At 39.8% G+C, this 17,220-nt stretch overlaps 1 protein-coding gene and 1 long non-coding RNA gene across 2 annotated transcripts in view; one reads left to right on the top strand and one right to left on the bottom strand.

The window, feature by feature from the left end:
• Positions 1-17,220, top strand: part of KCNIP4 (potassium voltage-gated channel interacting protein 4) — a 284,447-nt gene that overhangs the window by 54,331 nt on the left and 212,896 nt on the right. The window lies entirely within an intron of this gene.
• LOC123017025 lies at positions 4,708-12,053 on the bottom strand. The gene is made up of 3 exons (XR_006413527.1): positions 12,044-12,053; positions 8,978-8,980; positions 4,708-4,845 (listed from the first exon to the last, which is right to left on the bottom strand). It is a non-coding gene; the product is annotated as an uncharacterized LOC123017025 (long non-coding RNA).

Raw genomic sequence — 17,220 nt, 5'->3', positions numbered from 1 at the left:
AAGTGTGTTCTTTTCTAATTTCATATTTTCAAGTAGTTTCCATTCATCACAATTTGCCAAACCTTAGTAGTAGTTTCCCCCAGAAAGGATTCATTTATCATGTAAAAAGTCTGCTCTGAATGAACACAGTTTAATTGGGATAGCAAGCTGGATAGGCTGATGTCAGAGGACTGATTCCCCACTTCCCCCATTAGAGGGCACAATTCTTTAATCTGAAACTCTGCTATACTACAGTCAGGAAGGTGTTTTTTGATTCACAATAAATTTGTAAGTGTTTTGAAGTGAAGTTTGTGGAAATTAAATCTCTAGGTGGTATGCAGTCTTCCTTTAATTTATAATATCTGGAGAGCTCAGAAGGAATGAATGTTAATTTTGCAATTCAGTGGCAGCAATCTCAACTGGTTATGATGTGGGCTAATAGTTCTTTAGATATAATATGCTGTATTCCTCAAAGCTTTTGTCTCTACATCTGCACTATAACTAAATTTGCATTTTAATTAAAGCAATCAAATGAGGGATATTAAGCCCTGTGGCAAGGAACATGGCTTTCATATCCATATTCAGTGATGCTTTAAAAAACACAGTAATTAAGACTTTTTGAATGGCATTAGGAATAAGCACTACCTTTCTTTATTATTGTGGAATTTGTGTAAAAAATGTTACATTTTAATTAAGACATGTAAATCTACAACTTAACATTTATTATGCTATTTTAAGCTTAAGTGTTACAGTGCTTTTATTATTGCAAAGCAACTTGGTATTCAGTAGGACGGGGCATTATTTTTTTTATAATTAATAAAAATATGTTATTGGGAATGTTGCCTGAACTATCAATACAAGCATGACATCAAAAATAAAAACTAGGAGAGATAAATTTAATTCTAGGGTTTCTATAACTTCAAAGTATTTTAATTAGTTTCTCTCTTTATCCTTTTACATTTCATGTTGTCTGTGAATTATTAGTATTGAATACGTTAATGGAACATACACAACTCATCTTCATATATCAACAGTTGGAGCATAAATGATTTGTTTGAGTAAGTCAGTGATGGCGAACCTTTTAGAGATGGAGTGCCCAAACTGCAACCCAAAACCCTCTTATTTATTGCAAAGTGCCAACACTGCAATAAAACCTGAATGTGATGCTGCAGATTCAAATATGCTAGCACAACATTAAAAGAATCTCAGTCCCTTAATTAGGACATCTCTTTGCTAAATTTTAGACGTTAAATTTAATTTTTTCATAAGAAAACTCAAAGTTAAAATCTTGTGTTAATAAAAACGAATGTATTAAAACTCACAGCCAGTCCAAGCAAATATATATATATTCTTGGCAGCACATTGAACAGCCATGCGAAAGCTCAGACGAGTCACGGCTAATGAGTCATGGCTCATGACATCATCGCCTGGAGCCGCTACTCCTTTCCGAGCATGCACATGGCTCCTATGTGCGCTGTTATCCGATGCTCGGCTGCTGGGGCGATGCTGGGGTGACTTGGTTCACATGCCAACAGAGAGGGCTCTGCGTGCCCACTGCGGCACATGTTTGCCACCACTGGAGTAAATGATCCTCACACTAGAGTCCTAATAGTGTGCTTTGAGAGCTATCTGAACTGTGCAATTCCCTACTCTTGTAATAAGCCAGGAGCTTTGCTCGGTTATATGTCCTTAGTAAAACCTTCCTTGGCAGCTAAGATTACCAAACAGCTTTTTTGAGAAGACAAAGTTCTCTTGTCAAGTAGCTTTCAGTGAGTGGTATGGGAGGAAGTAATTGTGATGCTGCAAACACTGCAGGTGCTTTGGAAATAACATTATACTATAATAATAACTCTTTATAATAACATTATAAAAACATTATAATAATATTATAAAGAGGGAGAACTGAGCGCTCTCCCTCTTTCTCCAAGAAGCACTGGCTTTGAAGATTAATTTTTAATCGTTTCTGGCCAAACTGTTAGATCTCATAACTTGTCAAGACTGTAGTCCACAGGTAGAACAGCAGTGGCTCTGTTCCATGCTTCTTGGGTAATATAAGAGAGGAGGGTTCAGTGCTGCAGCTCCTCTTCATTGACATATTGCTCCAGTTTCGAGACCTGAGCTTTGACCAAGGGAAGAATCTGCCTCATGAACTTCTCCCCCAAGGTTGGTACTACCCTCAAAGTGCAGGAAAGAATCTTGCTGCTGCAGCTCCCACCTCAGACATACTGTCAAAGGAAACCTTTAATGCCTTGAAGTCATAACCTATTTAACTCCAAAGGGAACCCTGACATGAAAGAGGGACTTTTGACATGACATAAATGATGAAGGACACATTTAAAGGAGGATCTTAAAAAGTAGAGAAGCATACAGAAGAAATGTGTATAAAATGGTGAATGATAAACCTAGCATCATTATGAAATTTGAAGTTGCTTGCTTGTCCCCCCCCCTTTTTTTTTTTTTTGGCTAGGAACAAGTATTTGGATCACCTTGTGAAGCAGATGGAGAAATACTGTTGGAAAGTGTTTTTTAACGGTACCTAATTACACACGGGTTTTCTTTCTTCCCACTACCTTGTGAAAATACTTCTGCTTTGCCTACTTTTGCATCTCACTTATCTGTTTTTCTGATGAGCTGTAGAGGGCAGCAAAGAAGCTACAAAGAAAGGCATTGCATTTGTTAAAAATACAAGCCAGTAACAGGGGACCAAACCTGGGCTGTGAAATAAGAAACTGAATGAAGGAGGGTTCATGAAGTTTTCTTCCACCTGGGGCCTATAGGCTCTTTATTAAATTAAATCATTCCTGAATATTGAGACCCCCCCCCCCACCCAAATTTATCTGTTGAAGTTTTCTATGGGTTTTGCAGTGCTATTTCTGGCTTCGTCATGAACCCATGTTCTTCTTACTTGACTAGTCTTCAACAAGACTCCCTGACTGACAGTGATGGCTGGTCACACCCATGCCATAAATGACTTGCATGGTATATCTACAGTTTTGATCATGTTAATGATAGGAGTTGCAGCTTCACACCATGCTGGTTAACCACACATAGGTTCTCATGATAGATGCAGTCAAATGCTTTGCTGTAGTTTAGAAAGTATAGACTTACCTCCTGAAATGCTTTGGTGAACTCCAGGAGTCAACATATAAATGAAATATGATCTCTAGTGCCTATTCCTCTTGAGAATTCAGCTTGGATACATGACTTTTCTCACTATATATAGAAGTGCAACACTTTGAGCATCACTTGGCTTGCATGAGAGATTAATGCAGTGGTCCTATGGTTGCTGTACTCTTTTGGGGATTAGAATGTGAATCAATATTTTCAGGCTGTGGGCTACTGTTTTGTTTTCCATATTTGATGGGGTATCCTTGCTATGATTTGAACTGATCCATCCTCTGCAGCTTGGAATAGTCCTATTGGTATCCTATCTGCATTAGCTGCTTTGCTCCTTCCAAGTGCTTTCAATGCAGCTTTCACTTCATTTTCATTTCACTTCATTGTATGCTTCGTTCTGTCATTCTTTCATCTCTTCTGTACAGATCTTCTGCACATTCTTTCCACCTTCTCTTTATTTGCTCCAGGTCAGATTGTGTGTTTGCCTATTACTCTTTTAGCAATCCTAATCTATGTTCAGATTTCCCTTTGCTTCCTTGGAATGTCTGGAAGAGGTCTCTTATTTTAACTCTTTTGTTGTTTTCTTCTCTTTCTTTGCACTGGTCATTGTAATAATTCTTTTTGCCTCTATGTGACAGTCACTGAAAAGTCACATTCAGGATTCTGTTCTGTCTTCACCTGTTCTTAGCAACTGTGATTGTTTCTTCTGTTATCCATCTATACTTTTTCTTTCCTTTTTCTAAAAGAATTTTCTTTTGGAATTCTTCCCTAATTCTGTCTCTTTTTCTATTCACCGTGGGTTTATTTTATTTTACTTTATTTCATTTGGAACTTCTGTTGGTTCTACATTTCAGTGGTAGAGTAGCTTCAGATTTTAATCTAGTACTAGAGATTGTTTTATTTTTTTACACTGCCTATATATAACTTGATATATCACTATATAGGAATTATTACACTTTAAGTTAATATTATGCATTTTGCTTGGAAATTGATATGGGGCAGGTTGGATGCCATGACTCCACAGGAGAAATAAAATAGACTATCACTTGAGATTAATTTTATTTAAATATTGCTTAATAAAAATGCAGTGCAACAAAATAAAATATATTGCCCACCCACTGCCTTATCTCCAGTCATCTTGATAATGGCATTTCTTGTACAGGCATGTCCAGTCTCATTCCACCAACCTACAGCCACTCTCACACATTCATACACATACCAACAACAGCACCACTTTCTTTCTGTCTCTAGCATACACAAAGTCTATATGTTTTGTATATAAAATATACATGCTAACATTGTATAACCATTACTCTATGTACATATGGAAGTCCAAAAGTTCTGGAAGTCCAAAAGTTCAAATCTCACTTCATCCATAAACACTAGATAGAACAGGGACTTGTCTTCGGCTATCAGAACACTCCTGAAATATGGAGTCAATAATACTGGTCTTCCTAGAATATATGCTTTGGGCTACAGCAGTGCAACCCAGAAATGCTAAATATGAAGTAAAGATAAACTTTTCCCTCACACATGCATGCTTGTTGTGTCATACACTAGGGGCAATGCTCATCTCCGTTACAAGAGCCAGCTTTGTCCCGGGATGCTTCTATGGTCATGTGACTGGCATGACTAGATGTTTTCGTGCATGGAAACTTATTACCTTCCCACCAAATGGTACCTGTTTACCTACTTGCATTAGCATGCTTTTGAACTGCTAGGTTGGCAGGAGCTGGGGCGAATAACGGGCTCACTTCGTTACACAGCACTAGGGATTTGAACTGCCTACCTTCCAGTCAACAAGCTCAGCATCTTATCCACTGAACCACCACACCCCTAAATATGAAGTAGCACATGGTATACTAGACTTATTTATATGCCTCTCTTATTGATGACTGACACCAAGCAAAATAAGGATTTTGTGGCAGATGAGTGGAAAGATAGGACACAGAAAAAGAGGGCTGTGAAAGCAGTGATGTGTGATACATTGGTGTAGGATTCAAAGCTGTGTCTGGCACTAACTGAGAGCCAAATATCACACTGATAAAAAAATCTCCAAACCTCTGTCTAGAAAATGAAAAACAACTGTTGAAAGCTCTGTGTTGGTAGGGTTGCTTTACATGATCACCCTGAGCAGATTTCCTGCTCAAAACTGCACCGCTTTAAGGGGAAAGTATGCTTGTCTTGATCTTTTTAAGTCATGGGGTGATAAAGCAGCCTGGGTGAAGAGTGATTTTCAAAAGGAAAACAGCCAGTGGGGAAAGGAGTAAGCAGCCTCTCCGCCACCCAAACTCAAGGCTTCCCATAGCTGTTTTTCAACAGTGAGCAGGCTGTTGCGTCTGCTTTACAACATCTAGTTTGCCTCTGATGTTTACTCCAGGGATAGGAGGCTGAGTCAGTATAGACTTTCCAAGTTGTACAATTCTCATCTTACTATACCACAAAGTTTTCAAATACTAAGGAGATAAGTATACATTCTTACCCAGTGACATTCCAGCTGCTCCAGTTTTTCTAGGCTGTCATGTTCTATTAAAACTTAACAGATATTTCTTCATGCAGGGCCACTCCCTAGCCCACCCCACCTGAAGCCACTCTTCCTTTTCCCAGAAGAGTACTGTAAGTTTAGCACACACTGGAATATGTAACTGGGATAAACCACACTGATTTAAAAATCATGCCATAACAGGCTGGAAGAATTCCAGGATATCATGGCAGAAGTATCATGAGGACAGTTTGAGGTGAGCATCATGTGACATGCCAATGAGTCAGGCATTACAAGGCCAGTACAAAGCCTAGTATAGATTCTCTCCTAGTTTAGAAAAGTGTGGAATGTTGTTTATTTTGCTGTATTATGTGACTTGACTTACTGAATTATACAGTCTGAGCTGGATAATTTTGTGATGTGTCCATGAACAGGCTCACATAAGGTATTCTCTCTTCTTGTGTTGTGTTTGCATTTGGAATTCTGGGCCACACCCTTTACATGTCTGTAGCAAGGCCACTATTTTATCTGTGGGATGCTGGAGGCTATGAATGATATTATTTATCATCCTGCAGAAGACTGATTTTTATTCAAAATGATTTGTCCCTGGAAGACAACAGCTGCTGACAAATACAGTTTTGATTTTTCAGAAAGAATTGGTTTTCCATAAGAGCTTTTCCAAATTAGATGCTAATTAAGAAAAGCAATGATTTTTTTTTTAGATAAATGACCCTGCTTTAGAGATTGAAAGTTACTGCTATTGTTAAGAGTATTATGTTGTATTCAGAAGGGAAATATTCCTCAACAAATAGCTATTATGGGAGAAATCCTGCCAGCCCTACACATGGTGAATGCAAGAAATGTGTGGTCTTCATTAGGGAAGCTGTGATTGACTTCTGCTTGAAACATCACACTATCTTAACACCTGGCTAATGTGGCTTTCCATATATGTTCTGTCTTTACTGGGCTGAAATAAAAAGCCACAGCAGATATTTGGCTTGCAGCTTGTTTTAGTATTGCTGGAAAGGCACACAAGATTATAACAAAATAAACTATTACTCTATTAACATACACTTTTAACATACACTTTTAAGAGCACAGGAGAGTGCTCAGAGAAAGAGGAAGAGATTGAAAGGGAAGTGTTAAAGTCAGAAGATCGAACCAGGAGAAAATGGTGCGTAGACAGCAAAGAATTAATTTGTAGGGGGAAGAGCACAGGGCATGAGAAAAGGAGGGGTGCCAAAACAGGCAAGGAGGCCTTGGGGGCAGCAGTAGTAACATTAGGGAAATTAACTTTCCATATCTGGGTACTGCAAAATGCTAGATTCTGGCTTCAGATGAGTTACAAGCCCTGTTCAGATTACTGATGTGAAAGAGCACTGTAAGTACTGCAGGCTGTAGAGCTGCACATTCAGGCCCACTCCTGAGGGGTCACAGCTCCTCCCTACCTCACATATCTTCAAGGAAAACTTTTCTTGACTGAGGGGAGGGGAGGTGAAATGTGTGGCCCTGAAGATTGCTGTTGTGCACTTTCACATGAGCAACATGAACAACACCTGAACAAGGCTAAATTCTCCTGACTGAATTTTCTGACTTCATTTCTTCTGAATCATATGATAGTTAAATTCCATACAAATTCTAAATCCTGTAGGTTTATATTCAACTATGATAAATAATTTCTTCATTATATATATTTATGTATAAAAGTAAGAGTTGGCTTTGGGCCCAAATAGGCCCCCAATAATTGTTTTCATTAAGAAGGGCATTTGCGTGTATTAACAGTAAGAAAACATGTGCAGATTATGAGGCTCATACAGTGTTGCAAAAGATAGTGGTCAGTTTTACAGAGCATTATTCCAAGATTGTAGAGATGGGGAAGTGATAGTTGTTGAATATGACTTTGCATATATGCAGTAAAGGAATACCAAGTTTCTGTAAATCTGTCTTTGATACTTCTAATAAGAAGTCTAAATTTGTGTGTCAGTTTTTCAAGGAGAACCATTTTCCATATTCTATTCAGCCACTCTTGTAACAAGAATCCGGTTGAGTTTGGGTTATTGCAATCTCAGGTCTAGCAAGTGTGAGTATTATGGCAATCAAATTCTTGGGTAAAAGATCCTTGTTTTCTTCGTTGAAAACAAGAGCACAAGAAGGGCTTATAGTATATTATACTATACTCGGGCTCAAATTATGCAAAATATAACCTTAATTGGATATGGTGAACTCAACTGTGCAGCTTTAATCAACCCTTTTCTCAATAAATTTCTCCGTCCTTGCCTTTTCCCCCCAGTTCATAGCTTGTGGAAGAAAGAGAGATCATGTGCAAAAGAAAGAGGGCAATGTCATATTTATGGAGACAGTGCTTCCCAAACTGGACAGTTTCGTATTGGCCCGTTATTTCAATTTATGTTTCAATTCATGCTTTATTATATGTGTGCAATATATAACCAGCTGCCACAGTTCTTTCAGTATTTGTATACCAAAATATTTAAGCTGAATTAAAAGTTAGCTGGGAAACATTTTAAAGTTTCTTGCCACGGTATTTGCTGACAACATAGATAAATTGGTCATGATTTATTTTAAGATCATTGTGATACTGGAATATATACAGTGTTGCTTTCTTTCTTACATTTCTATACCACCCAATAGCTAAAGCTCTGTTTATTGGCTACTATAGCCGATTCAGGAACAGGAAGGCATCATCTACAATGATATTGATGAAACAGGTAATGGGGTCTATTTAAGAGTTTTAGTATTTGAATGTCTGCAGATTCCTTTTGCTTTGGACTCTATGGCAATGACAAATAGGGAAGAGGCAAGGGGGAACTCCCACTTGGTCCCTCTGCAATTCTGTAGGAAGCAAATCAGTTTTGTTTGTGAGTATATCCCATCTGAGGCAGCATAGTGTTAAGTTACTGCTGCCTGGAACTGTCTATCCATATCTACTTTTTGTATAACTCTCACTGAATTGATCTACTCCACTCAGCTGAAGACCTTTCAGGTGTACACAGATATGATGGAGACTGGGGTTTAGTTGCTGTGGTGGACAGTATTTATGTTTTGTGGATTACACCAGCCATTTGACAAACAGGTATAAAGGTAGTTTGGTCTGTGCAGATGCATTGGTTCAGTCTTTTGGCCAGGATGGATGTGATGGTTTATTGTGAACTGTCCTGAGACGTCTGTGATGGGACGGTATACAAAAGTTTTAAACAAATAAATAGACAAGCTGACTTCATGATAAAGCACTGCAATTGGGCAGAATGACTCTAGCAACCTAGGGTCTTTACTATCTATAGGAGAAATGGCCATTCCTTTCCTTTTCCAGGGTTATGGAATCCTAGATCCCCCTAGAATTTCATTGAAGAGGGTCTTAAGAAGTGATCTGACTGAAATAACAGCCTTATAAAGTCCCCCAGTAACTCCATCAATGTCTGGGGATATGCCCACTTTCACGTGTTTAATAGACTATGACCTTTTGTTCTGTTATGGGTTGATTAAGTGATAACCAGGGTGTTTACAACAGTCCATGTATATAAATTAACACAGAACTTCTCTTTTTTGGCAAAGAACTTAAAATGTCTTGTTCCTATCCCCATTTTAGGCAGGCTGATTGATCTAGTGCTTTAGCTATAAGCTCTGTTCCCTGTTACCAAATCTGTAATAACAGTGTTGTAAGCAGATTATGGAAGGACTGAATTTTGCCAATTTTGAAGTCTTTAACTTCTGCCTGTTTCGCCATCAGTTTGACTTCAAAAAACACTGTTTGTGTTCTGTTAGAATGGCTTCCATTTCTTTATTTTTCTTCCTGTTTTCCTGTTACCTTTTTATCCATATAGATATGTCAGTAAGATTCTCTTGAAAATGCTGCTTTATGAGCAAGGTTATATTCAGTCTCCCAAAAATTTTTTTGCTTGATTGATTTCACACATACCCACCCCCCATCCTCTCTGGTGTCTCTCTTAGACACGTGGGTTATTCCATGTTATTCATGCAGTAATGATGGCGGTCTCAGCTTTGAACTGAGGTCTTGGCTGGAGCCCTGCCCTCCTGCTAGCCGCATAGGGGGCCAGGCTCCTGCCAAATACTAATTAGTCAGCTTTAGAATCTCCCCGAAAAACCACTCCATGCAGGCGGGAAGAGCCCATATTTGTGAATACACAAATGACCACTGGAGAAATGACAGTTACAGGTAAGGAAACTGTCCTTTTTGTCTGATTGTCCAGCAGTTGCTCATTCCTAGAGATAACAATGAATTCCAAAAGAGTCTTTATCGTGCAGGCACCAGGCAGTTTTCCAGTCAATAAGTTTGTTAAATGGAGGTGCTTTGTGTTGAGATGACCTCAGCGAAGGCATCTGCATTGCAATGCCAGCATTCAGATGATCAGCTCTTTAGCTTTAGCAGAGACCTGCAACTGATGGAAAAGGGGAGGTTTCCTTCCCTAGGACCTGCGTAAAATGGAATTAGTATGGGTTGACTGAAAAGGCCATTCCAGACCCCTCCAGGTTGACTATAACAAGAGGTCAGCCATGTCAGCTAAGCAATGTTTGTGAAGGAGATTTTTTTTATGGAGGTATATGTTTGGGTGGTCAAGATTACATTGGTGCCTTTATTCACATTACAATTAAAGATAGTGTCCATGTCTCTGTCCAATACTACCTTCTCCATTTTAAAGTATACCACCGTCTCGAACATGGTCATCAGGAAAGGAAGATGTACTGGATTTGGGGCATAAAAAGAGACTAGCGTAAGTGGCCAGTTTGCCAGCGTGCTTTCCCCCAAAATACAGTGTCTCCTTGGAATGCACAAAACATTTTCTACTTTTAGTGAGTAATTCTTGGTCAGAATTATAGAGAGCTATCATGCCTTTGATGATTCCCCCTTGCAATACTGATCATCAAACGTCCCATAAGACAGGACTGTTTTGACTTGCAGGCAACAGTGAGTCTCCTGGAATATTACAATATCACGGCATCACTTTTCTAGAGGCTTTGCTACTCTCCCCTTTTAACAATAGAACACAGACTATTAACATTCCAGGACACAATTTTTAAGCTATCAAGGTGAAAGCATCTGCCTGCAAGCCTGTTCCCAAAGTGATCTGTTGTTGTCTTTTTCAGAAATGGAACCGGAGCACAAAAAACACTGTACTTTACATTACTAGAACAACATTAACCAAACAATTACCCATTATCAGGAGAAGAATAAATAAGTTCAGTTCCTCAAGCCAGGACTTAGCAATCCTGACTGGGGTACTGGTGGGTGGGGTGGGGTGGGGTGGGGTATCAAGGAGAAATGTAACAGTTGAGGTGTTCTCCTGCCTGCCAAGGCCTCTCACATCGGAGAGAAATAAAAATTGGAACCTGCATTTTTCAGCAGTGTCTGTGTGGCCTTTTGTGTGCCATTTATTTCAAGGAACACCTGTGATAGCCAAGGCTGATGCAGAGGCCCCAGGATTGGATCAAACTTTGAGGTAAAAGTATAGTGTCAGAAGAAAGTCAGAGGAAAAGTCCGAAACACCATTTCATTCCCTGACTTGGAATTTTTGGTGTAGAAATGCAACTATTAAACCCTTGTTTTAATGTACAGTTATAGTTTCAAAGGCACCAGGGTGAGTGAATCTGCTTGGAAAAGGTCTGTGCTCCCAAGGCACCTTGTTTTAAAGCTAAAATGTATTTTTGCAGTGATAACTTGTGGAGTGTTGGGGCCCAAAAATACCTAGGGGGTCATATGCAGCTCAGAGGCTATGTATTGCCCACTCTTGTTTTAAGATCTCTTCTGAGTACCTTGCAAGTGGGAACACTCTTACTTCCTTACACCTTCATATACCTTTGTGTTAGAAAGCGGCTTGTTCAGTATTTTTCTCTTGTTCTAGTGGGCAGGTGCTGTTGCATATTCTGCTTGAAATTCTCGGCATCATTTTAAGATGCTGCTTCTGCTGATAATGTTTACACGTGACTTTGATTAAAATATTTCAGAAACATCATTAGGGAACAATCTTTCCCACATCATCCATCTTGTTTGCTTATTATGATTTTAATGGTATGAGTGTTAGCCAGACAGCTCTAAGCCTGTCAAGTTATTAGTGGTAGTGGTGGTGGGGGTGGAGAAGAAAAGTATGTTTTTGTTTAGGGAGCAGGTGTGTTAATAAAGGCTTGAATGAAAATAAGTAAAAGTTTCATCAACAAGACATGTACATTTTTCCATCAGTGTCAAGCATGAATACCTATTAATATAGTGGAAAATTACTAGGCAGAGCTGAAATAACAGCAATTATTGAAGGCTTTGTTTAATATTTCTCAGGAGAGTGGCACATAAAATGACTGTGGTTATTTCAATGACATGAGCACTCCTTTCTACATAATAAATAAGCTTCCAATTTGATTTCAATTAAATGTTGTGATATGCAGAATTACTATCTCAGTGCTAAGGGATTAATCCATCTTGACTGAATATGCCCTTACTCCCCCCATGCCCCCACCAAAAGCACTAGAATTTAACCAGTGAATTGCAATCTGAATGTTCTCCTATATGCTCAAGCTTAGGAGCATTTTAAATCTACAGCATGGATCAGTTTGCTGTTGTCAGTTTGTATTATTTAAACATGAGTGGATATGCGAAGGCAGAGGGAGGAGATGGGTCAAGTTGTTGCAGATGTCACAACAGGACCCTTTAACTCTTCTTTGAGACAACCTTGTTCTTACTGCTATTTTGGGCAGCAGGGAAAGCATGCCTGGTATACTAAACTCAAGATACAGATTTTGGAATTATGGAATGCAAATACATATGAAGATACATCTGAAGACAGTGAAAATAAGGGAATGAACCTATGGCCCCTAGAAACTGCCTGAATAGCTTGGATTCCTGGCTTCTCCTCCCACTTCCCCTGCTTCCTTGGAGCCACCAAAGATGGACAGCTATGGCTGCGTTTGAGAAAGCAGTCTCAGAGAGGCAGAAAAGGGGCTGTTTTGAGAGGTGAAGAGGGAGAGACACTAGAGAGGCTAAGAGGCACCTGCCCCAGCCTTCCCTTCCCTTCCCTTCCCTTCCCTTCCCTTCCCTTCCCTTCCCTTCCCTTCCCTTCCCTTCCCTTCCGAGATGCTCCAGCTAAATAGGCAAAAAAGCCAATCTAGCAGAAACTGTAGATCAGGCAGACAGGAAGGTAAAGATCACCTCTGCTGTCCCCTCCCTTTTTGCATAAGATGCATGTAACTCTCTACATTTTGGAGCAGGATATAAATTGAAAAATGAATGAATGAATGAATATGGACATCCTGAAAGGATTGTCTCCTAAGAGAGTAAGATGGAAGTCTGCAATTCTACTCTTGCAATGGTCCTGAACACACTGAATAACATTACTACTACATTATGTTACTGCTTGTAGCCAAAGCTCTCTGGGTAGTTCACAACATTTAAGTCACCCATCCAGATGTCAAGCGGGCCAGGCCCTGCTTAGCTTCCAAGGTTAGATAAGATCAGGCATTTTAGACTATATGGAAGCTTTAGCCAAGCCACTGGCTCTCAGCTTGATCCTACCTAGGCTTTGGACAAACCTTAGTGGAATCCATCCCTCTAGCATTTGCAGACTTCCTCTTGTGCTCTGCTTGGTCTTAAGGGAACCAGATATGCTGGAAGAATGAAGGCTGTGCAACAGCAACCTTCTGCATTGGGGCAGCAGCACAAACAGCTGCAACTGGTGCAGAAGAGGATGCTGCTAGTGATCATGTGGAATTTGATTGCTGGCAAGCTCTGGGCGGCCACCCTTCTTCCGCGTGAGGTGCAGCAGCCCAAATGACTGCTTGCCACTGCCCCACGAATGCTGGGCACACTTGCCAGGAACTTGGAGCCAGATCTGCTGCAAGGCGGACAGGAGTCTGAGGAATCCAGCCCAGGGATTCCGACAGATTCCCACCCCCAAATGGATTCCTCACACATCTAATTCTAATTCTACCTGAATATCAGAATAATAACACTGGCCGATGTCTTTGTACCTAGTTTGAATAAAAGGGATTAGTTGATTCAAAAGGTTAAAGTGCTATCCCTGGTATCATTTCAGAGAATGATATGCCAACTCCAGGTTTACTAAGAAGGGGATTGTATATTATTGCAATAATATCCAAACATGCTAGCTAGACCTCCAAAACTTTTAGCAGTAAGCCTCTAACAGCGGACAGCGAGGACTCTGCAAGGTAGAACCCCATTCAGCTGGATTTAGAAAAAAAAACAGCAGAATCTTTCTCAAAAAGACTCTGGACCAGAGAACAAAGAAAGTGGCTAGCTTTTATAGATTACTAACTTATAGCATTGTAATCCATGCGCACAGCATTTACATAATTAAAATATATGGTTACAAGAGCAATATGGTTACACAGGTGCTAAGAGATTATGAAGAACAGTAGGCTAACAAATAGTATTCCTGTCTGGGTGGCCAGTGTTTCTTCTCTGCCTGAACATCAAAGCATAGGCTCATTACTTCCTCTTGCTCACAAAAGCTCAACCTGATAAGGAACGTTCAAGGGCAGTGTACGTGGTCCCTGTGCCATTTCAACATCGGGAAAGGAAAGCTCCCTAGTTTTGTGAAAGCAGGCTGTCATGGTCAGAGCAGTGCTAACTAATGCTCCATTGTACTATTGTAAGCAACTAGACTTCTGTGCCAAGCGAAGCAAGCAATTTGAAGAGCTAGAGACCCAAGCCTGCCTTTTTGGGGTTCAGGCTTTTTACAGCATGCTTGGTGATGGGAGTTGCACTGAGACACATCTGATACACACCAGGTTGGAGAAGGCTGCCATAGACCCTAATGGAATATGGAAGAGAAGGTTTTAAAGATTATAAGAGAATCTAAAGATTATAATATGGTAAGTAGGGAGAGTTGTCATTCTGATTGACATGATAGGCACCAGGCAATAGAGTCATACAAAGCCACATTCCACAGCACTTCACAAGGAGGAAAGAACTACATTTTTCTAGCCACAGCTCATTTTGATTTCAGTGATGGGAGAACTGCAGTATCACTGAAATCTCGACCATGAAGGCTTAAAAGTGAAATTAGCAACATATATAATTCTTGCATCTAAAATTCATTGAGATTTGGGGCTAATGTGATTTGTGCACTGTTTAAATTATGTTATTTGCATTGTATTTGAAGCTGGCTATATTATTGGGTCCAAATTCCTTTTCTTTAGACTTCATTGTTCTCCTTTCACACCTAGCTCCCCATTTCTGTGTTTAAATTATGGTTATTGTGGCAGACTAAAATAGACAATGCAATTGCTACTTACACTCTGCTCTGTGTCACACTGAGCTATAAATGTATTTAATCTGGACAGAACTGAGGAGGTAATATGTAATTTAATAGCAATCAGTCAACGATGGCATGCTAGTGGGAGAGATATAGGCCAATGATTTGTATGTATTAAAGCATTTCTTAAACTACCCCACCTGCTATGTAAGTTAAGTTCTGTTAAGATTTCTTTCTTGAGACCCACGTTCTGCTGCTTGTATACCCTTTAATTTACCAGGCTTTGGAGGGCTTTTCAAAAGCAGAAATAAAATGATTCAACTGTCATGGTAGAGCCAAACAGTGGTGTGAGTTGACAAAGACAATCCAGCTATTAAATCAAGGACTGATGCTTCATGGGGTGATTGAAGTGAAGAAACTGGAGGCTCTTTCTATTTAAACAGAGGTGGGAGAGGGTTTTTGTCATGACAGAGACAAACCCTTTCTCATGACTGCCTGCAGCATGATTTGCATGGTTTGTGTTGACTTCTAGTTTTCCATATCAGGGATGGAGATAGACTAGTGCTGGTCAAGTGACTTTGCAAACCCCTGTGCATATCAATTTCCATCATGTGGTTACAAGCACATCAAAATGCTTACTGAAGGCGGTAAATTAAAAGCCAATGCAGACAGGTTTCTGCATATGCTATTGCCCCGCATGTGGCCATCTCCACATGCCACTTCAGTATTAAAGCAGCTTGAGTAGACGGTTATGGAAATGGACACTTAGCCAGCCTTAGCTTGATGCAAGTATGTTTATTGTATGCCAGTGAGCTCCTGTTAATCTTTGATAGCAGGGCTGAGAAAAGTCCCTGGAGAGGCACAGCTAGAACAAAGAATACTGGTCTGGTTTGACTTGATATATGGCAATTTTATCTGTTAATATGTTTCTGTGGATTGTCAGGTCGTATCTACTATCATAATAGCTAGTAGATTATGCTCTGAGACCAGAGTCGCAATTCACCCGAACCGTGAACTCATCAAGTGGCCTTAGCTGAACAACACTGTCTCGCCCTCAGCCCCCACTCCCCACAGCAGCATTATAGGATAATGATACTGAGCTCTCTGCATTATTTCAGGGATTACTGAGATGATAATGTCTGTGAAACATGCTGAAAAGTCTCTCAAGTGGTGGGAAAGTGCTATGCATTATTACGTGGTGTATTAATAACCCCCTTTGACATAATATGGAAGTTCTTAACTGAGGTTTGGCGGAATGCAAAAAGGTCTCACAAGCATCAGCTGTTGCTACACTCTTGACAATCACTTCCCTTGCGATCTTCAGTCCTATGTCAAATTTCTTGCAGAGGGCAAACAAGATGCTTCTCTTTCCTATCTTCTGTGCAGGACATAATTAACCCAAGGGAACAGAGGACCTTTTAGCTGAGTGCTCTTTATTCCTGTCCATGATATTTACATTAATGTGTTTCTCATTAATTCCAAGCAATGCTCAGAGGCATCATATGAGCTTTCTAAGATATTTGGGGGTTTTTTTGGGTGGGGAGCTAGTAAGTCTATAGATTTGCAGCCTTTAAAAGAGATAAATAAGATCTTTGCAGGAATGGACCAAAATCTCATCTAGTCTACTTTTCTGTTTCCATCACTATCTGGCCAGATGTTTCTGGGAAGCTCACAAGCAAGGGCATAAAGGCAACAAGGCTTCCTTACCATTTGTTCCTGTCATCTAGTATTGAAAGTTCGACTGTTTCTGAGTTAAGGGATTCCATTGAGCACTCAGGAAACAACACCCTAGTTCCCAGCACTATGCTTTGTGGCTGTATACGCCTTAAGTTAATTATGCTTATGTAAAGAACGATTTTTCTTTTTTGTGTCCTGAACTGATTGTGCTTGACAACTCCAGACTGCTGCTTTATGAGAGAAAGAGTTCTCTCTAGCCTACTGTCGCCATACCGCTTATGATTTTAATTCCTTGTAATATCTTCCTCCCCTTTAGTCATCTTTATATAAACTAATAAAAAAGTAAAATTCATTTAGCCTTATCATATAGGGAAAGTTCTCCAACTTGCTAATTTATTTCCCATTATGTAAGACTGAACTGCCTTTTCTAACACTTAGTTACTGGCAGTTAAGATCTTCTGGATAAAATAAATTTCTAATTTTGGGTATTTTTGGCCCCACCCCTTGCTTTCCGCCCTGCTCACCACTGAAATGGTTTCTCTGAAATTGAATTTCACTTTTTGCTCTTACTTTATATGAAGGTATTGTGATGCATGCTGGCTTATCTTAGTCCCTTTCTGTATTACAGGTAGTCCCTGGGTTACTAACATTTCATACTTATGAATACGCAGACCGCCACAAACCCTATATGAATATCTCTAGAGAAAAACCATGAATATCTCAAGGCAA

This window comes from Varanus komodoensis, unplaced genomic scaffold (genome assembly GCF_004798865.1).
Source record: "Varanus komodoensis strain SLA01 unplaced genomic scaffold, ASM479886v1 scaffold9, whole genome shotgun sequence".
NCBI lineage: Eukaryota > Metazoa > Chordata > Lepidosauria > Squamata > Varanidae > Varanus > Varanus komodoensis.
Note: the sequence above shows the minus strand (reverse complement) of the source record. Positions and strands in the feature narration are given on the sequence as shown.